Consider the following 22,818-nt stretch of genomic DNA (forward strand, 5'->3'; position numbering starts at 1 on the left):
GGTGAGGGGCGTTCCTCAATTTCAAGCTCAGCCTGTGAGAGCCGAGACTGGAGCTCCTCCCAACCTGGACGCTCTCGACAGCTCCATGAAAAGAAGCGTATCAGGTAAGAACCAACGCCCCTTCTCATTCACTTCAGAGCATTGAATTGATGCTACATTAAAATCTTGATTGATTTATTTAGGCTACGCCCAATAACAGCTAGGTTAGTAGGGAGGAATTACATTCACATACAACATATTGGTTTTAATTATACTTCCATGGAATCTTGACCAAGAAAAGAGAGGAAAATAGCAATTTGTATTGGCTCATTCTAGAAAATATCTCATTTTTTATCAAATGTAATTTTGAGGCATCATCATGAATTTCTTTATTTCAACATTTGTCCAGAGCAGTTGAAAAATATTCAGGATGGTTTCTGTTTGTCTCTGTGTTTATTTTATTGTCAATTGTTTATTGCCAAAGATCTGAGGTGAATGAGAAAAAGTATTTCAGATGGGAAATGGAATAATCACTAGGCAGTGGAGCACCAAGACAGGACCATTAAAGAGTCCAAAGAAATTACTCTTTAAGCAAAGATTTACAAGATAAATTGCTCAACAAATATCTTAAAACTCAGCAAGATGTAGGAACAAATTGTCCCAGTACAACAATTCAGTGAACAAGTAGTGCAAGATATGACCTAGAACTTAATCTGGATTTCAGTGATAGACTTTCTGGAAGTTCCTCCACAAGAAAATTAGTGCAGAAACTTGCAGAGCATTGTAAGTTAGAAAAGCACTTCTGTATTTTGAAGATACTTTACCTTTCCTGAATTTTAAAACTAGGAACCAAAGCTGAAACTGATCTGTATGGCAACTCAGTTTTTTTAATTTATTAAATTTATATGTCACCTTTCTCCCTGATAAGAAGGCTCTGTGGGAGTCATTTCATGGAACCTGCTTTGAAGAAAGGACAAGTAGATACAGAGCATCCAAAAAAAAAAAAAACCCTGCTATCCTTTTTGTTCTTCCTTTTTGATTTTGATGAAATGCTTTAATTGTTCCCTCCCTAAGGCTAGATTTGTTCTGTTTAAACCTCTAGTAAATATTCCATCAGAAAAATGAGGCCAAATTTGTTTCATATTTGTTACAAATATGTCATGTGCTTCAGTTTTACACATACCTGTCCCTATATTTTTAGTGTCAACTATTTTACTATTTTAACAAGTTCCTCATGCTACTTTAATAGATAACTTCCAGAAAAATCTGAACAAAGTCACCCTTGACTTATGACTGTAATTGAGATCACCATCATAGTTGTAAATCATAAGTTAAGCATGACCAGATGCAATTGTGTATGTCAATATTAACTGAATGCAGTGGTTGATAAACAAATAACTTGGTCATTAAACTTGGTCCATTTTACCTAATTGTTTTTTGTTTTTTGTTTTTTGCTGGAAACTGGAAGTAAACACTGGAAACTGGCAAAAGATGTTGCAAATAGTGGTCACATGTCATTGTCATAACTTCATAAACAGATCACAAATAGCTCTTAGGAGGTCTGTCATAAATTCAAAGGGTTGTTAAATGACCAATCATAGATCCACTTGTATCTCACCTAATATTGCATACTTCACCAATGTGATTGCAAATAAAGTTAAGAATAAAATATCTCCACAATTGCATTAGTTCTGTCCCTGTTGTTTTCCAAAGAAATACAGCTTCATTCTGTGAAATGTGTATAAACAATTTTATATTTAAAGTACAAGCTCTATAAATCGAATATACTGCTTTCTACAAGTATTATCTATTCCTTCCCTTATGGTTGGTAGATAGCAATAACAAGGGGAGAAATAAACAAGCCTTTCTTATTGCAATTGCCCCCCAAATTTTGAGTATTTTTCTGTCATCAGGACAGTAAAAAATGCAAAAATAATATAGCTACAACACATATAATGTCTGCACATTTTTGCAAGATGTTCTGAAGAGCTCTTTACAGAAAAAAATGTTAAACAAGTTCAGTAAATGGAGATTAGTAGTGGTGGCTATGGAACAACTAAATTTAAAGAAAGCATAGTTCCAGATAGTAAATAACCAGGGTAGGCAACAATAAAAAGCTTTCCTGCTGTTTTTGTGAACTTCCTAAGGCACTTGGCAAAAAAACCAAAATGCTGGGCTAGAAACAAAAATTGTATACAGGGCTAAAGAACTTGGTTCTCAGGCTGCAGAATTTTTATTCATGGGAGAAAAATGGTCAGAACACATCTGCCCTGGATAATTGTGAGGCCACCTGTTTCAAATTATCTCTGCTCATCCACACAGTATAATAGAATGGCATGATGTTAGAGCCAAGCATACATAATCTTCCAGGGGACTTTGACCAACCAGGAAAAGCATGAATGTAATGCATAGTTGGCTTAACTGTGTGAAGGTCCTCTTCCTCAAACCAGCAGATTCAAAATCTGCCAGAAAAGCACTAGGCTATGTCTCAAAAAGTTACAAAGGACCTGCCCAGTTAGAATCCAACTGAAACAGTTCCAAATGATTTTATCTGACAGATGCCTTCACAGCAGTCCTGAAAATGTTCTTCTGACCTTTCTCTTATCCAGGAGGCACTGGCTCACCTTAAACAGAGCTGCCAGTCATCTCTCTGCAAATGTAATAACATAAATATGATTATGTTTTGTCCTTGTTATTACAACAAATCTTAATAACGGCCCTTACCCTGTTTCATTTTGGTTGTTCTTTGTTTTCCTCTAATTGTGTGTAATTCTGCATTTCATCTCCTTGGGTAATTTTGAAATTCAGAGAGTTTTTCAAGATGCACTAGAACAGGGGTTTCAAACTCAATTTCATTAAGGGCTGCATCAGTGTTGTGTTTGACGTTGGGGCCAGGGTGGGTTGTGGCCAGCTTGGCATAACTTGTATTGGAGACACCTGTGGCCCGAGCACTTTGCCAGACAAAACAGCCTTCCAAGCTCCGTTTTCAGCTGGGATGGCCTCCTGCAATCCCCCACCAGCAAAAACAGAGCTGAAGAGGGCTGCATTTTCTCTGGCAGAGGCACTGCAGGCCAGTCCTTTGCTAATTCCTGGGCAGCCCCATGGGCCAGATCTAAGCATCCCATGGGCCAGATCTGGCCCCCAGGCCTTGAGTTTGACACCCCTGCACTAGAAGAAAGAATATGCACTTGCACAACTTCATCCAATGCTATTGCTATCCCATTGGCCCTTCTAAACCAAACAGTGACTAAGGCCTTCATTGTGCATCCAAACTTAGTCAACTTCACTTTGAAATACCACATAATTTATCTGGTGCCCATTCTGGTCCAATTTATTGACCTATTACAGAGAACTACAAGGCTGAAAGACAGTGCTATGTCCATGAAAAGAACTGAATGGTGACATTCCACAATTCTTGGTCTAGGTCTAATAAAAGTAGGTCTAATATGTAATCATCATTTTGAATCAGACACACAAGTGAATCAGGCACACAATAACCAAATAAAATTCATAGGTGTCAGTGTGGCCATGAATTACTGGGGTGCTTTCAATGGCATGGCAAGGGAAGGCAGACTCAAATCCCTCACTACTATTAGTCTGGAGAACTCAACTGGTACATAACCTTCCAAACACACACATTAGTACTCACACAATACAACTGCACAACTGTATTATATTAAGAGATTTTGTTTGCAAGAAGCATGAATATTGGGTTGAAGAAATGATGATGACTACAATTATATAATATGCCCCCAAATACCAAACCAAACATGGTAGAATCAAAGAAAAATAAGAAATGGCTAAAAAAAATAACAATAGACCATATCTGATCTTCATTTTTATTAAAAAGAAAGTTTCTAGGACAATGTAGGGGCTCAGAATCACTTCAAAGTAATTTTGAAAACTCAGATTTTGGTTTGCAACATGTCAGAATCCTGTATTGTTTCTTAACTTTCTTTATTAAAAAAGTAAAAATTAAGGTGGGAATGGAAGAATAGCATTTGGCAAGGAAGATGGCTGAAGAGGGAATTATTTGTGTTAAAAGCACACCAATTTCAAGTTAAAGGTTAAAACACATGAATTTCAGGAGTAGCATTCAATTGTTCTATAGTCCTGTTGTTTGTCTTGGCAAATTGTTTTGTTTTTCTCTGTATATGCGTGTGTATTTAACCCAAGCAGCTGGCTCTAATTTCTATTTCAATTAATCACAATGGCCCAAAAGTAACGGACTGTAGTTTCAGCTAATTATTTTTCAGGAAGCCTACCACAATCAGGATCTAGAGCAATGGGTTATTAGATCTGTTTGAAAACCCTATAAATCTAAAATCAGCCTGGGCCAATTGCTCCTGTGTAAATTCAGTATAATTAGAAAAAAGTGAAACTATATCCATTTTTTTAATTTAGCATTTGTGGAGTTCTTGGTACCCTCTGAGTTTGGTTGTTTGCTTGACAATGTTTTACTGCATGACTAGGTAACATCTTCAGTACTAATACACACACACACACACACACACACACACACACAAAACACACACATGCATCAATACATACATATTCTCTTGTAAGAATTATATATTAGCTATGAATAGTTCCTAATTAGAATAACTAATTACTAGCTATTACTAGTAGCTCTTATAGTTTAAGAGCTTCTCTTATCAATAAAAGAGAATATAACACTGAGGATATCCTCAGTGCTATATTCTCTTTTATTGATAATTGAGCCTTTATTATACTTGTGTCATGTTTTACTAACTCCATAACAAACTGAATCAGTCTTTCCCATTAGAATGGATGCACCAGTCAAGACTCCACTGGGTTGGTGGGCAGTTGCTCTAAGTGATGAATGGACATTACAAGCCAACACACTGCTGAATTGTATGTTTGCCCAATTTAATATGCAGATGTCTTTGATACTGTACCTAGCACTAAAAATTTGGCAACAAAACAAAACAAAAAACAAAACCCACCAGTCTTTAAGTAGGATCATTTTTTTAAATTATTTATCTGTCTACCTTTATTGTGCATTTGGCTACCAGCAAATACATGCTAACATATTAATTATGTGGTTGTTCTTCCCTTTTTTCCTCTTTGGAATATGCATTAATATATAATTATATTTTTTTAATTATCTGAGCTCCCTTTGTAATAGCTTTTTTTTTGGCACCCATAGGATCTGTTGTGCTGTTGCTTTTCAATCTCCAATGACACATTTCAGAGCATATTGTTCCAACCTCATGAATTCCATAAAAATTATTCATTCTTTGTGATCAATATGACAGCAACCTTTCTCCCTTGAAATAATTTACTCATCTTGGTTTTTATAATATCCACAAATGAACTAATTAAATTATACCAGGAGACTATGTCATCATCACTAAATAAACTGTTAGTTATTGAAATGTTTCATTAACTCTCATCCACACACAGAAATACAGTATATATGATAGAAAATGAAATAAATGATCATGTGCGTGATGGTAAGAATGATGGACAGATCTGTGCAGATAACTGCTATCTGTATTTTAATACAGATTTCCAGGGATCTGCTTTGTTTGAATAGAAATACAAAATGTGCTTACAAATATTCAGCCTGTTTTCCCCAGAAACTCAAGACTCTTTTTCAATCCATTTTCTGCCTCCTTGGGCAAAACTGTCAAACCTACTTAATCTTTTATAATCATTTATAGAGAATGCAAGCATGGAAAGATGTCAGCGTTTTTGATAACAACCTTTATTGCCCAAAATTTATAATACCCATGAAGCAAGTTCCCCAGCATGGTATTTTGGTTTTAAAGCTTTCAACAGAATCCTAGTGGTTTTTCTGTTGATTAAGAAGACAATAGGTGCTAGATTGTAATCCAGTTCAGTGAAACAGAATGGTGAGTCCATAGATTTGAAATTTTTTGCCGTTGATTGCACACAGAACACTTTTATGTATTATTATTATTATTTTGGAGCTGGAGCTTTTCATCACTCTGCTTTATAGACTGAGAGCTGGATTGAAAAATCATTTGAAGAGCGAACCTATATTATGCTTCCAGGAAATGAAAAGGGATATCACCATGCCAGCTGACATAACTGGATGATTTTCCAGTCATCATGTTCTGATGAATGTTTGATGCATCAGTTTTAAAGTCCTTACATCTATCTAGTTCTTGTGAATGATTCCTCAATTTCAAAAGAGAAAGAAGGTAGATGTTGCCCCCTTAGGTTTTTATCTAAGATTATCTCTCATAAGATAGTCTGCTCATTTCAACTATCCAGAAGCATTGAACAATCCTATGTATGTTTGCTCAGGACTAATCCCAAAATGCTCGATGAATCATTTTTCTTAGAGTCCATCTAAATCCAGTTCCCTGTTCATTAATTAATTTGCTAATGCATTTTGGACATATGACTACCTAGCCTTTGTGGAAAGGCAGTGAAGGGGAAGATATCATTTAATAACATCTAGTCCATAAGTTGACAGTATTGACTTAATTCTTCCTAATATCTAACCTGAATCTACTCCATTCTAGTTTTAACCTTTGATTTGATCCTGTCCTCCAGGGCAATAATGAACAATTCCATTCCCTTCTCTATTGACAACAATTTACATATCAGAAGACAGAGATCATATCTTCCTCCAGTCACTCCATCTCTCCTTCCCTTCATCTAACTGCAGTGCTCAGGAGTGGACATATCATTCTAAGTGAGGCTTGACTAAACCAGAGTAGAATGGGATAACTACTTCCCATGCTCTAAATTCTATATTTCTCTTAATATATATGAAAGTAGCATTTGCCTTTTTGGTACATGTTCTGATGGTGATCTACCTGGTAGCTGATGAACTATCAGAATATCCAGATCTTTTTCACATGTACTATTGTAAGGCCAAGTCTTTCCCATTGTACTCCCAAGACACAAGACTTAACATATTAACACTTATGACATAACATTTAAGAAAGTTAAAATAGTTCTGTACCTTCTCTCCCTCCCTCCCTCTCCCTCCCTCTGTCACTCTCTTCCCTAAAGCATTACCTACTCTAGTTTTGTGCAAACTTGATAATCAACCACTCAGTCCTTTAATCCAGATTATTAATAAAGATGTGAAATAACATGGAGTCTCTGGGAAGTGGGAACCCCACTTGATTCTCTTCAGGCTTATATTTTATATGTAATTCTAAAGTATATCATGAGATGTTTTGCTAAAATGATAGTGCATTATATATCTATGCAATTTCCTTGATTGTTTTTAAATGAAAAAGAGATAAAATAGTCTAGTTGTGAAAAATCCATGCTAGATCTTGTCAGTTCTTGCGTCCTTATATATTTTCACAATTAACCTGTTAAATGGTCTGATATAAGACCTTGTCCAATATAAGTACACAAGACTTTCATGGAGTTTTTGAAGACAGAGGCAACGTGCCCTCAACCAGTGTCCTGAAATCTCACAAATTTTCCATGAGTTCTCAAAAGTTATGCATACTGTAGATAGATAGATAGATAGATAGACAGATAGATAGATAGATAATAGAGCACTTTAATAATTCTAATAATTCCATTTCTTCTTGATGCATTGCAATTAATGTAGCTGTGAGGAAAGTAGACCTTTAGAAATGGATTTCTATTTTTCTTTTCACTTTTTAAAATTATTTCTATAAAGTGGATATGCCATGATCTCTCTAAGTTCCAATTCTGTTACTGAAAGCTTCTTCAGTCATGTAAAAGAAATATGCTTTAATAGCTCTAACTCATAAGGCTTCATTTTCCCTTTGAGAAAATGCAATATTTCTCAGTGTGAATTCTTTATAATATCAAGAAGATTCTCCTTAAGCTGACAAGTTAAGAATCAGTTGTATATTCAGGTCCCTATTCCCATTCAACAGAGTATGAATCCTAAATCTAGATCTACAGTGCATACATTTCAAGGAAGGAAGGAAGGAAGGAAGGAAGGAAGGAAGGAAGGAAGGAAGGAAGGAAGGAAGGAAGGAAGGAAGGAAGGAAGGAAGTTTTTTTCATATCATGCCAAGACTTGTTAATCATTTATCATTCTATATGGGGAATATGAAAGCTCATTTTATGAGTAAGGCACAATATTGTCAGGTACAATTTCTGTTCCCCAAATCAAAAATCCATGTAACTGAACATAATCTAAGGGCTTAAATACTTCATGGTTTTGTCTTCTCTACCATGAATTGAAGAGTAAAAAAGGAAAACTCACAAAATTAGGAGTGGATGATAAACATATTTTGTCTTCTAAAAGTGCCACTTGAAGACCAAGTGTCATGTTTCCTTTTGTTTCATCATAAAAATACTATATGGAACAGAAAACTTCAACTTAATGCAAAAGTATTTAATTTACACCTTCCAAGTCAATATACAATTATATGTCACTTTTTATACTTTTCTGAATTTTATGTACAGAAAGAAATAGCAAAACTGGGATATAGAAACAGGTAAAATTAACAAGTTTGGAGATATGAGTAAAAAGAAAGAATTGAAATCTTAATGCATTTTAAGTCCTTTTAAAATTTTGATTTCCAAATCAGTGTAAGCTATTTGGATTTGAAATTTGTAAGAGATGTTTTTTAAACAAAACTCTTTGCTTAAGTCTCTTTGTTAACTATTTTTATTCTTTCCATTTACTCACAAAACCTAACACGTACTCAATAAAAGGCTATTATTTTGAAAAAAAAAAATATTTTCAATGTGAGGCTGGCTACTTCCCCTGGTGTGAATGCAGGAGGAGGCCTACCACACCATTCTTTAAATTAATGCCATCAAGTTAAAGAGGTCGGAACTTTATTCTGCATGAAGCAACCAACTCACAGAGCACTGTCTCTTTGATGGTATGTCCTGCTGTTTAGTAATGGCTGGCTAATTTTCACTCAGTGATTTTGCATCTTTGAACTTGAAATATTTTTAAACTTGGACTGGAAAGCAGTAACTGCACAGTCAGTTACCTGGGGGGCGGGGGAAGTATGTATCTCTCCATCTTTTGGGGGATAGAATATATGGTGCTGAAGGAAACCACAATTGTTGAAATATAATTTTTTAAATCTTCTTTATAAGTCTTATCCTTTTATTCACATTTCTCTGAATTACCACTGCAGGAAAAAGACCAGCACATTTTCTGTTTTGTTTCTGCTGAGTTCTTGGCTTCAGAAATGTGGCATGAGGTGGAATGGACCATGGCTCTGGTTTAGTATATGATGGCTCCTTTCCTAGGATAGATCTCTCAGGTAAAGCAATTTTGTCACTGGAAGGATTCGATTTTTGAAGTCACTAAGATAGCAACAATCAATCAAGGATCAGAATTAGGATGAGGTACATAAAAGCTGCCATTATTTAGAGATGTGCCTGTATAATGGCTATATTTCAAGAAAAACGTCTACAAAAGATGCACAGGAACAATTCGTTTTCCAGCTTATTCTAGTTCTGATGGCCTTAATTTTTATTCTATTTATTTATTCTCTAAAAGGATTTTGTTGGTTTCTTTCATGAGCCTATCTTAAACATCAGTCTGTACGCTTCATTTAATCCAAATCTATATGGCTGTGAGGTGAACTATAACAGCATGATGCAACTGTGTAATGGTAATGTTGTTGCACTTCCATCCAGTTTACTTCCAAGCATAATTCAAAGTGACAGTATATCCTTAGTGGGTTTTTTTTTTTTTAAAAGATCTACCTACACAGAACTGAAGCAATCAACTGAATGCTCTCTCCTTGGGAAAATAACAACAGGATTTGTGGTTACCAGAGTCAGTTTTACAACATTTTTAATGATGATACCCAGTGGTGGGATTCATTTTTTTTTACTACCGGTTCTGTGGGCATGGCTTGGTGGGCATGGCAGGGGAAGGATACTGTAAAATCTCCAGTCAGAGGTGGTATTTGCTGGTTCTCTGAACTACTCAAAATTTATGCTACCAGTTCTCCAGAACTGGTCAGAACCTGCTGAATATCACTTCTGATGATACCCAATGTTTCTGATCCCACCTGTAATTGTAGACATTTGGCTGCATATTGTATGCATATGATCCTAGATATTTTAAGGAATATTTTCTAGGACCATTTAGCAATCCAGATTTAAAGTGTTATGTGTTACATGCATGGTTGTAAATGTATACCTGCCATGAATATCTTAAGGCAGCTGTTTCTTTTCTTGGACTCAAGTACAATCTCACAAAAAAAAATGTGTGTGACTTGCAAATCCAAACACCTCCAAACCATTTTTCTCTGTTGGAATCCAAAGCACTGCATAACCTATATTTTTAAAAAAAAAAAAAATCGGGCCTTTTCTGTGTTTTCTTTTGCTACCGGTTTCATCTAAGTTTATGTGTTCTTTTTATTACTTTTCTCTGTTTTTTATGGCATGTTTCTAATTTACTCATAAATTTCTCTGACAGTTTATAACTTCTAAATCAGCATCTAATGTTATTTATAGACTGGGTAGGAGAAAACAAACTGAAGCTTAATTCAGAAAATATATAAGTTTAAAAGCATATGAGGAAATGGGTATTCAAGCTATCTTTACTAAAAGTATAATTCCATTGAAGATTTTAATTTGGTTCTATTAATGGATTCAGTCCTGAATCTGAATGTCCAAGGTTTTTGGTTGTCTGAATTGTATGCATATAAGCAGATATAATCAACTACGTCTACTTCTAGAGACATTAAAACTTGCCATGTTGAAATGTTCTATGATTGCAAATATGCTCTTTGGGCTATTGTATATGTACTCTTTCAAGAGCCCTTCAACATGTCAGCTTGGAAACTGCAATCAGATTATTGCCTAGGATAGTTATAAAGAGTATAAGGCTATCATCCTGAACAGTACTCCAGCTTGTTATATATAAATTCAAGTCAAAATTGTTTAAAAACTTAAGGCCATGCTACGTAAATAATAGTGCTTTCCCATCAAATGTCTGCATAGCTTCTAAAAACCAGTCATATTTGTAACACGTCATTATTATTGTTATGGTATGTGCTATGTACATTGGTATATGATATGAGACAGTGGTGGGATTCAATTTTTTTACTACCGGTTCTGTGGGCATGGCTTGGTGGGTGTTGTAGGGGAAGGATACTGTAAAATCTCCAATCAGAAGTGGTAATTTGCCAGTTCACCGAACTACTCAAAATTTCTACTGGTCAGAACCTGCTGAATACCACCTCTGATATGAGGTGATGTAATGTAATAGTATATTTTATTTAACTTATAAAGCTGCCCATCTCATGAGAAAGTGACTAGGTAAAAAACAAAATTAAAACAATAAATATTTAAAATAGATATCATAATTATCATTATAAATTTTTAATAATAATAATAATTACCAAGGGATGGAAGCTGTTCCAAGTAAAGCCACGTTCTGCAATTGATTGAAGGCAAATTTGTCAATGCCAATGGTGTTCAAGTGGTGCTCCAGTTATTTTGGAATTGCACCCAAGGCCCCTATTACTACTGGTACTACCCTTGCTTGCCTTTGCCACAAATATTTTTTTTAAAATATTTTTATTAATTTTCTTTTTTTTTTTTTACATCATAAAACATGGTATCAATGACGTTCTTGGCATCTATACAGGATTTTGGTTTAAATATCCTAATACCTTATATTGCATTTGTCTACTATTAAATAATATCTTTAGCTATAATTACTATTCTTATATTTTTATATAGTTTACAAAATTTTATTTTAACTTTTTTGTCTCATTTCTTGGTTCTGTTTGTTAGCCATTTATACCAATTGTTCCAAATTGTAAAGAATTCAGAGTCGTCTTTTTCTTTCAATTTCATTGTTAGCATATTTATCTCAGCACTCTCTGTTACTTTATGTATTATTAGTTCTTCACTGTGGGTATTTGGTGTTTTCCATAACTGCGCAAAGGCTATTCTGGCGGCTGTTGTAATATGTAACACTAAGTATTTTACTTCTTTTGATAATCTTTCTTTGATGATTCCTAAATGGAAGGATTCTGGTCTGAGTTCAATCTGATAGCCAGTGATCTCTTTTAACCAATTTTTAACCAATTTTTTTAACCAAATATTTTTATCTGTAGGTCTTTGTATTTTGTTATCTTCTCCAATTCTTTCTCTTTTATTCTACTGTCTCCAGGTACTGCCACAACCACTTTTCACACTGTGCCTGGAGACAGTAGATGATGATGATGATGATGACAATGACGACAATGATGATGATTCGCACAATCAGCCAAATCTTTAGACAGGGTTTGGCATTTTTATCCACCTACCCTTCCTAAGAACCTAGGATGGCAGGTGTTGTTTGATGATGTTAAAATCATAAAATGTAAACTATTCCAAGTAAATCTGCCTTTTGCAATTGTTTGATGGTGATTTTGTTGATGCTGATGGTGTTCAAATGATGCTCTGGATATTTCGGGATTGTACCAAGGCATCTATCAGTATTGGTACTATCTTTACTTTCTTTCATCACAGTCGCTATTATTATTTTTAAAATAACTTCAGGAATAACTAAATAACATACTTTTTAATTATATTGTTAAAAAAGCAAAAATAAATTTGAATAGTCAACCATTCCTTATTTATTTCTGTCTTCCTAGGAATTATTTTCTTTTCTTTTTTTCTTAAGAAAGTTGAATCATTTTGACATTTAAATGAGAACTCTTTTATTGATTAAGAGAGGCTGCCGTTCCTATAGCCAGTGCTTTGATTTAAAGAATTCTTCATCTATATATTACATGTAACCTAGCTACTTTGATAAGTTTTCAAGACTATAAATCTAAGTCTTGAGGTTCTTAATAAAACTGGAGCTCATTCTGTAAAATTATTCTAGTTTACATTTTATTTCACCTCTTTCCAAAGTTTACGTATTTCTCTTTCCATAATGATATATTTCCATTTTTAAATCAATTTTACTTTTTATGACTTTGTACATTGGTGTAACCTCCAGGTCCTATGCTAGTTTGATTAACTATATAAATAAAATATGTGTGGAATACATTATGCAGGGTTTAAATGAAAATGAATATCTTCTATATAGCAAAGGACAAAAAGAATAATTTTGCTAATTAGGAATCCTGTTCCGCGTCATGTTTTAAATGTCTTTCCCACATGTAATAAATGTTTTCTTTTTGATGTCTGTATTTTCCATTTTGCATGCTACCTTAGTTGCCACAATTTACAGCCTGTCAAGGACATGATTTCTTAGGCATAGATCCTGATGGGCAATAAGTCATCTTCTGCTATTTCTGCTGTATGCTAGCACAGCTATTTTTGATATTTGCAAGCATAATGTCACACAGCCTCAGCATAATGATTCTACTTTGAATCTATCAGTTGTCACCTGGCCTTCAGTTTCAGTTGTGAAATACATTAGTGACGAACTCTGTGCCCAAATTCAGCATGAACCCTGAACCCAAAGCAAATGTAGGCAAATTAGAGTAATTTTTAACTCAAATGTCTATAGAGAGTTACTCTGACCTGTCTTGCATTTTTAGCTTTCACTTTGGTTTCTTTCTTTTTCCTTTTTCTCATTTTATATTTGTATCTTTATCTTCATTTAAAAAATATTTAATATCTATCATCATCATCATCATCATCATCATCATCATCATCATCATCAGGTTCTGACCAGTTTTGGAGAACAGGTAGTGGAAATATTGAGTAGTTCAGAGAACCAGCAAATGCCACCTCTGAATGGCCCAGCCCCTATCTATTCTCTGCCTCCCAAGTCCCAGTTGATTGGCTGGATCTTCTTTTGTTGCCCTGCACAAGAGAACAGAGATGGAAAGTTGGTTAGTGGGCTGGGGCAGGAATAGGATTTTGCAGTAACCTTCCCTTAGGAATGTGGGGGGGGGGGGGAATGGGGATTTTACAGTATCCTTCCCATGGAGTGGGGTGGGAATGGTGATTTTCAGTATCCTTCCCCTACCACACCCACCAAGCCATGCCCACCAAGCCACACCATGCTCACCATGCCCACCACAGAACTGGTAGCAAAAAAAAAAAATTGAATCCCACCACTGCAATGTGTGTGTGTATATGTATAATACATACATACATACATACATACATACATACATACATTAGGATCTAAATTGCCCCTGGTCTGAATTCATAACCCTCTAGACAGCTCCAACACATAAAAAAGAGTTTAAAAGAAAAGTACTTTTGTGGCTTGCTGTCACAATGGATTTATTGAATTTGAAGTCTGAGAAAGCATGGGTAGTCCTTGACTTACAATCGTAAGTGAACCCACAGTTTCAGTCATAAAGTGGTTCATTTTATGAACTTTTATGTGAGTCTCATTAAATGAAGATTGAAGTCATAAAGTGAATATGGTGATTATTAAGTAAACCCACTGTTTGTTATGGGGCATTTTTTTTTTTGCTGGAAACCACAAGTAAATGCTGCTTTCTTGAAAAGACAACATTGTAAATTGTGGTGATGTGACCACAGAATGCTGCAAATGGCTGCAAATGCAGGCTGAAATATGCAACCCAAGCAACTGAAATATGGTCACATGACCAAAACTTTGAATCTGGGTGGTAAGTCATTTTTTTCAGGGTTTATCATAACTGAACAGTCACTAAGCATATGGGATTCAGGTTATCCTCAGAACACAATGGCCTTTGTGATCAAATTGTACTGAATTTTCAGCACTATTTAGAGAACCTTAGGAATAAAATTTGTAATGAAACCACAGATACAATTCCAGAATATATTGACGCAAAATATCATCATTTATTAAGGCAATGCTATTCCAGCCTTGGACAGGGGATTGGACTAGAAAACCTATGATTCTATGAGCTATGATGAAAAGCTTTGCAAAACTTGAACAAGTCATTATACTAACAATATCTGTTTGGGATCTTAAAACTTTTGTAGACATGATGAAACATGGTGTATGTTTGGTGTATAATTGTCTGTTGATATGAACTTTTGGTGAAATACATATATATCTGTTTTAAATCAAAAAAATAAAAAATAAAACAATCATCAATGAAATGCTAATGGTAAGTGATGCTGCCAACAGATAATCCATCTTTGTTTGCTTCCCAAATCCAAGTTTTCAACCTTTGTAATTGATTACCATTTCAGCTAAAAAACCAATAAAAAAGTTAAAAAGGGAAAGGAAGGGAGGAGAGGGGAAAGGGGAGGGGAAGGGAAAGAAAAGGAATGGAATAGAATGGAAGGAATAAAGCATCTCAAAGATGGGGGAAGAAATAGAGAAAATCTCTTAGTTTATTCATTTTATCATTGGTTCTTATCCTTCATCTATAAAACTAAGAAAAATTATGGCTGTCAGTAAATTGAGGACCCAGATTGTTGGGAGTAATATGTTGGTTCTGACATGATAAAGAGTATTTATAGATCAGGGATGAAATGAGAATTCCCTGGTTCTCTCTGAGCTTGGTTGTTTTCTTTCAGACATTTCATTATCAAAAATGGGTAATATCATTAGAGCTCATTTGCTCTCATTTTATATTCTTGTGGCTTGCTGTGCCAGTGTTGGTGAGAGTGTTCTTGGTGGTTTTTTGGTTGAGCTATTTACTGTTAGCTTTTTTGACACTTCCTTGTTTGGAATATTGTTTATGCCTTGATTGTTGTCTGATGTTAATCTTGGTGTTAATTTCTGATTATCTTCATATTATCTGCATATTATTATAGCTGATTTAAAACTCTAGAAACTCTCTAGCAGTTTTGGACTTGGCTTGGTCTAGGATGGTCACAGTTTTCCAGATCAAACTGTGATTAAGTCTATCTCTGTGTTGTGTGATTCAGGAGTCTTCATCATGTCTTCTGACTGTTAATTATTGTTCTTGAATGTGCTCTGCTATCCTTCTGCCCATTTGTCCTATATAGCAACATTTGTAGTCTTTACATTATATGTTATAGATTTCTCCTATTTCTTCAGCTAGTGCTGCTGAGTTTTTTATTTTTTATTTTATTTATTTAGGATTTTCTGGACAGCTTTAGTTGGTTTACATGCTATGCTTATGCCATGTAATTGTAATAGCTTGTTGGTGGTTTCTGAAGTATTCTTGCTATATGGCAATGTTATCCTTTTCACAGTTTGTGTTGATTGTGCTGTACTGGCTTGAGTAGTCAGGCACTTTTTAATGAAGTTGCATGGATATACACATGATCTATGTTCATCTATAAATGAAGCATGTGCACAATCCCCCAAAAATCTATATGAATGGTTTTGATATTCCTAATCTATGTGCATAGAAGTGTACACCGTGTATCAACATTGCTAACTAACTGATAGCCGCTGAGGTGAACAAAGAGGATGAGACTTGTCTACTTGATTCTAAATGGTAACCAAGAATTTGGTCAGTGGCATTATACTATAAGGAGACATTATTGCAGAAAGAACAACCATAGTGTGATCAAATTCTGTACATGTGTAAGTGAGCAATTGTCAAAGAAGTTAGAAAAAAATTATATTCACTTTTGAAAGAGAAAGTTTATTTTAAAAAAGGAAAGTGTTGCAATAAATAAAATGAAAGAGAAAATCAAAAGGGTCAGCTTTCTGTATAATTCTTAACAGGTTATTCAAAATTAAATTAATAGAACTTAATCCAGAAAGCATACTAAAGATCAAGAGAGTTGGTTTCAAATTCTAAGAGGGCATTCTGCTTTTAGTAAGCAGAATCAAAGAACAATTAGAAGTAGGACAGCTTGCTTAAAAAAAACCCTGATATCTTGCCAAATGAAGAGAACATAAAGGAAGATTTTTATCTTTATTGAGAGAATAAACAATATAGATACAAGGGCTGAAAAGAAAGAAACTTAATTGCTTAAGACAAAATATTAAACAATAGTAAAATAATAAAAAAGTGGTTGAAAGTGGTTCTGGAATGTTCAACAAGAAACCAGTTATTAAAATATGCTATAACATATGAAAGCATGCCTCTCTTGTGCCATTCTGTCTATGTGTCATAGTTGTCCAACTGGCTAAGTAACCATCCTGGAGGAAGTTCTCTGAGTTTTCAGAATGAACCACTATAAAGTACCTGAAGTGCCTCTCTATACAGGCATACACTTCAGCCACTTCACAATAATTCAATCTGAATTAGTTCTTCTGAGCACCAATTATGGTAACCATAGGAAAACTTAGCCTTAGTTCATCACTTTTCCTAACCCAGTGCCAAACAAAGGGTCATATGTAAAGTTTAAGAAAAAAAGGAAAAGATTTCCCTTAACCAGTCACACCTGAGTCTAGAGCAGTGGCCCCCATCCTTTTTTGTGCCACGGCCCGGTACTGGCATCACAAAATGATCTGTGGCCCGGTACCGGTATCAGCAAGCATGACAAGGCAAGGCAAGCCGAGCGACCAGCCAGCCAGCTGTCCCCCGCTTCTCCCCGCCACCTTCAACTTCTCCTTTGTACCTTTGTCGATGGGCTTTGCTTCAGGACAGCTTCGAGACGGTCACTCGGCTCACCTTGCCTTGGGTGCTGAAAGAATCCTCGCACCTTATTTTCATTCGAAGCCCCCCCCCCTTCGATGAAACTAAGGCACGAGAATTTCTTCAGGACCCCAATGCTGGTTTCCAACCAGAAAAGCTCACCTGGAAGCACTTTCTCGTTAAACAAGATGGCGGCGCCCAGCAAACCGGCGGCCCGGTAGGAAATGTTTCACGGACCGGGACTGGTGGTCTAGAGGGCTTATCTCCATTTCCTAGCCGAGGAAGCCAATATTATTTTAAAATGCTTCCATGAGTTTGTGGCTGGCATTACTGTATGCCAAAGCATATGGTATACTGTTATCTGTCCACCAAAGTGGTACCTATTTATTTACTTACATTTGCAGATTTTCAAACTGCTAGGTTGACAGAATCTTGGGCAAGAATCTGGGCTCACTCCATCACGTGGTACTTGGGCTTCAAACTTCCAAGCTTCTGATCGACAAACCCAGTGACTTAACCATAAGATATAAACATATCCCAAATGTGCATATTTTAAGTCCACTGATGCCTTAAATAGATGTTTGTTCAAAAAGAGATGTCACAGTTATACCTGGGATCAAATAAAATCATATGCTGCATTCTTGATAAGAGTCACAGTTTTTAATAGAATAATCTCCTTGCTTTGACGTGTTGTCCTCCAAATTGTCATCAGCTGAATAGGCAGTATCCTATGTTTATTCCACTTCAGCATCTTTAGCTTGATGACCACCTCTTTTGTCTTGCATTTGTTGTCAACATGTCAGTTGTGGAGAGTGTGAATATCCTCTTCCTTTGTACTAGAAATATTCCTAAACATGTTGTTAACTTCAATACTTGTCTGTTGCTTTAAAGTGAAAACTTTGAAGTCATGTTGTTATATTTTTAAATTGACTGGGACTAGATAATATCTGTTTTTGTTATCATCAAACTCTTGTTATTATAAACTTTTTTATGATAAAAATCATGGGCATAATATTTATTTTTTAACAATTGTTGTACCTTCTACTCATTTACGTGCCCTCTTGCTGTTTGATGTTTTATTTATTTACTTGAATCAAGCCTCAAAGTAAATAGATATTTTACCAGGAAAATAAGTGTAATTGTGCTAGGTGGTCAATCTCAAATCTTTTCTATTATTTAACCAGTAAAAGTTGAAAGGTTAGCTAGTTCTACAGATATTGAAATTGTAAGCTATTAGGACTATACTGAACAAATAAAAAAAAAATAAAGTAAAAAATAAATGATTCATTGACCGAAAGTAATTAGCCTTCTAGTTCAGGAATAAGGAATTTAGTTTTAAAAATAATTAATATTATTATATAACACATTTTCTTTTATAACTGTCAAGGGAACCCTGGACATTTCATCAAAACTTTCTGTACAAAAAGTTTAAACTGTTTGATTTTGTATGATATTCCCAGGATTTAATGACAGTAGTTATTAATGCATGGTGAATATATTAGATTTTCATGTATGCTGGAAGTGGTTTTTGTAAATAAATGGGTTTGCCATATTCACCCACATTTTAATATACATTACAGACATAATTTTTCCTTATTTGGAATTTGAGAGAACATGAGAATTATAATAATTGGCACATTAATGCTGTCCTACCAGTTTTTGCCTTCTTTTGAAGGTAAAATCATATGATTTCAACCTTAGGAACAAAATCAAGAGGTCTAACACTAAAATAGTCACCTCTTGTTCCCCATTTATGAAGAGATAAACCATTCTAATTCGGTCCATGGTGCTGCTTGCTCAAAAAGTCTGTCTTTCTCTGATTATCTGACAATAGTAATAACTGGGTTTATACATAAACATGAATGGGTGTGCATGAGATGACAACCTTTCTCCATTCTATCAAAAATGAAGATCAAAACAGATCAGTTTTGTTGAAGAGAAAGCAAAGCATCCACAACAGTAGACTGCTGGATTTGAAGAATTACTCCAGGAAACTGACATGGTCATCAACTTGGAATTAAGAACCAAGCCTAACCATCATCACCACCATGTCTCTCCTCAGCCATAACATTGTACCTAAGTACACTTTTTTTTCCAATTATTTTACTCTTTTATGAGCTTTAGATCAGTGGTTCTTAACCTGGTCGATATCATCCCCCAGGGGGTGATTTCAGTTTTATGGGGGGTGATGGAATGAAAAGGGGTGACACGGGGATGAAGGAATGGAAGGGGGGCAATATGGGGGCGATGGAGCGAGAAGTTTTGGGGACACTTTTGAGACTTTTTTTGTACAGTGAACCGCTATATATCTGTTGTACAAAAACATCAGATCACTTGCTATTAGTTGGATTGAACTGTGTTTTGAAATGTTCCTCCAGCTAGCTTCAGTACAGAATGCCGTACATATGTGAATATGCATTGCTCATCTTCATGCGTGTTGCACAGCAGCCTCTTTACTCTACCCATTAAATTTGTCGCTCTGATTTTTGTTGCTTTCCTTCTGTAAAATTTTTCTTTGTGTTTTTTTAACCCTTTTTACAGTGTTCATGAATGTATATTTTCCTCAAATCTTAATTTAGTTTCAGAGTTTTTGTATTGAAATTCTTAGTTCCTACATTGCGGTTTGTTCTTATGCCATTTTTATATTTCCTTTTGTGTCTTAAAATTCACTTGTAATTAAATCATTAAATGTTACTGTTTGTGGGGGGCATTTCATTTTCTTGCAATTGAATTTTGTTTTCAGTGGTCATTGCATTTAAGTGTCTTGAACAAATAAGATAATAAGATCATGTATCATGAAGTTTGGGAGTAAAGTGATGGGTGGCATCAGAATTTTTTAAACAGTTGAGATATGGGAAAAAGACTGGAAATAAATTATTTGCATCGCTATGTCCTGATGACAATTTTAAAGAAAATAAAAAATGTATTTGCATTAATTGAAGAATTATTTCCCTGTGTTGTGATTGAGAGGTTATGTTGGGGGAGGGGGTGATAACTTCCTCAATGGCTCAAGGGGGCGATTCTTTCAAAAAGGTTAAGAACCACTGCTTTAGATGACCTTTTAATATTGACATCTGTACTGTGTCCATTTGATTCCCAGCTGAAAGATGAGAAGATCAGCTGCTACCAGGTGGTAAAGGGTGAATGGAAATAAGCTTGCAATGAGGGTGAAAATGGAGAACATGTGATGGCACAACAAAGAAATAGGTTCTCCTTTTACCTTGAATAATTGTCTTTTTGCACCACCCTTATTCAGTCAGATTTTACAGATTTTTTTTACAGATAATCAGAGTTGGAGGGGACCTTGTAGTTCATCTAGTCCAACGCCCCTGCCTAAGCAGGAGACCCTACACAATTTCTGACAAATAGCAGTCCAATCTCTTCTTGAAAGTCTCAAAGTTGCTCCCACAACTCCAAGGGCAAATTGTTCTATTAGGTGATTGTTCTCACTGTCAGAAAGTTTCTCCTTATTTCCAGGTTAAATCTTTCCTTGTTCGGTTTCCATCCATTATTCCTTATCTTGCCTACATGTGCTTTAGAAAATAGCTGGACCCCTTCCTCTCTATGGCAACCCCTCAAATATTGGAAGACTGCTATCATATCTCCCCTGGTCCTGCTCTTCACTAGACTAGCCATGCCCAGTTCCTGTCACCGTTCTTCATATGTTTTAGTCTCCAGTCCCCTAATTATGCTGGTTGCTCTTCTCTGCACTTTTTCTAGAACCTCAACATGTTTTTTATAATGTGGTGACCAAAACTGGATGCAGTACTCTAGGTGTGGTCCTACTAAGGCTTTATAGAGTGGTATTAGTACCTCACTTGATCTTGATTGTATCCCTCTGTTAATGCAACAAGTCTTCATATTCCAATAAGTCTTCATATTCCAAGTCTGCAGTCTCATTAGATGCATCTTGTTATTTTACTTTATTTGTTGTCTCGCAAGGAACTATTTCCTTTTCAGAAAAAGAAACATCTCAACAGAGAAAAAGTGAAAGAATATTGCAGTGGCAGTATATCAAAAAGAGAAAGTATACCCAGTCTCTCCAGAGATTACTCCTGATAATTTTGACAAATGGTCCTCTCACCACATCACTCTCACACTCTATAGAAGTGATTTCTTTCTGAAATGTGATTGTCCTGCAAGAGCTAATGTGAGTGCAATTTGTCTGGGTTATGACTGCTTAGCATGGGAAAATACAGAGGCAAAGAAAACTGAACCCTGAAATTGCAGCTGTAAAAGCTTTTTTGCCCTAGTATTGAAATATATTTAAAGTAGAAAAGGAGAAGAGGTGCACAAACTCCCTTTCCCATTCAGGAGGAAACAAGCACTGTGTCAATATCAATGGAAGCCAAACAAAATTATGAAGGGAAGGAAAAAATGATAGTACCTTTGTGCAAGTGGCATTATAAAGATAGTGCTATCTTGATCCTGTTGTCAGAAGTTTGCATCTTTGAATACTCACCAAAGTACATATGCAGCACAAGGACCACTGCTATTTCTAGAACTTTCAGGCCCTTCTTAAGCACTTCTTCAGTGTTTTTATGTTTGCAGTGGAAAATTTCCTTACATGGATACAGTCAAAAATATATGAAACAGAGGAAATAATCCCTATTTCTCCTTCTACTATGTAGTACTGCAGACTGGAATGCAATAAAGTTGAGAAAGTTCAATTGCCACAGAGATGAATACCGTTAAAAAAAGGAAAAGAACAAATGTTGTTTCCATATCTGTAACCAGCAGCTCATCCTCTTTTTACAGTCCATCACCCTAGATGTTTAAAAAAAAAAACTTCTGCAAAGGTTAAAGATGGGATAAGCAATTTGGTGAATGATTGAAACAGTATCTTTGGAGCACAGATGTTTCTGATGTATACATTTTTATTTAGAGTGCTTGATACATGAGCTTATAGCAGATGTCTCAAGTTTTGAGTGAAGCAAATGTCAGCAAATATGGTTTAATGGTTAGAGGGGCAGACCTGGATTTAGTTCAAAAAGCCACTCAGCAGAAGCCAGATATATTTTGTGGTCAATGCACAGGGCAAAAGAAGAAAATGGATTAATATCCTGTAGGTCAGTTCTGAACTTCTTAAGTAATGGATGGATAGGACACACATAGATAGATGACCAGCAGAAAGACAGACAGACAGAAAATGGATAGGTAGAATTTGGAGGATGATGCATACATACATTTTGTACAGTATATATATTTCTCCTGTAAATAAGAACATATTTTACTACGTATATATATATATATATATATATATATATACAATAGTAAATTATTTCATAATTCTGCTAATAAAAAAGTAAGAAAAAATCATATTTACTGTATATATGCTATTAGTATCTACCCTAGACTCATCTTTACCTAATGTGAACATCATTGTATACCTTTCTCTAATATATTGATCTCTGCAGCTAGATTTCTCAAATATATAGATCTTACATGCAACTTTTCT

This window comes from Pseudonaja textilis, chromosome 4 (assembly GCF_049901715.1).
Source record: "Pseudonaja textilis isolate UNSWEBS1 chromosome 4, rPseTex1.2, whole genome shotgun sequence".
NCBI classification, from domain to species: domain Eukaryota; kingdom Metazoa; phylum Chordata; class Lepidosauria; order Squamata; family Elapidae; genus Pseudonaja; species Pseudonaja textilis.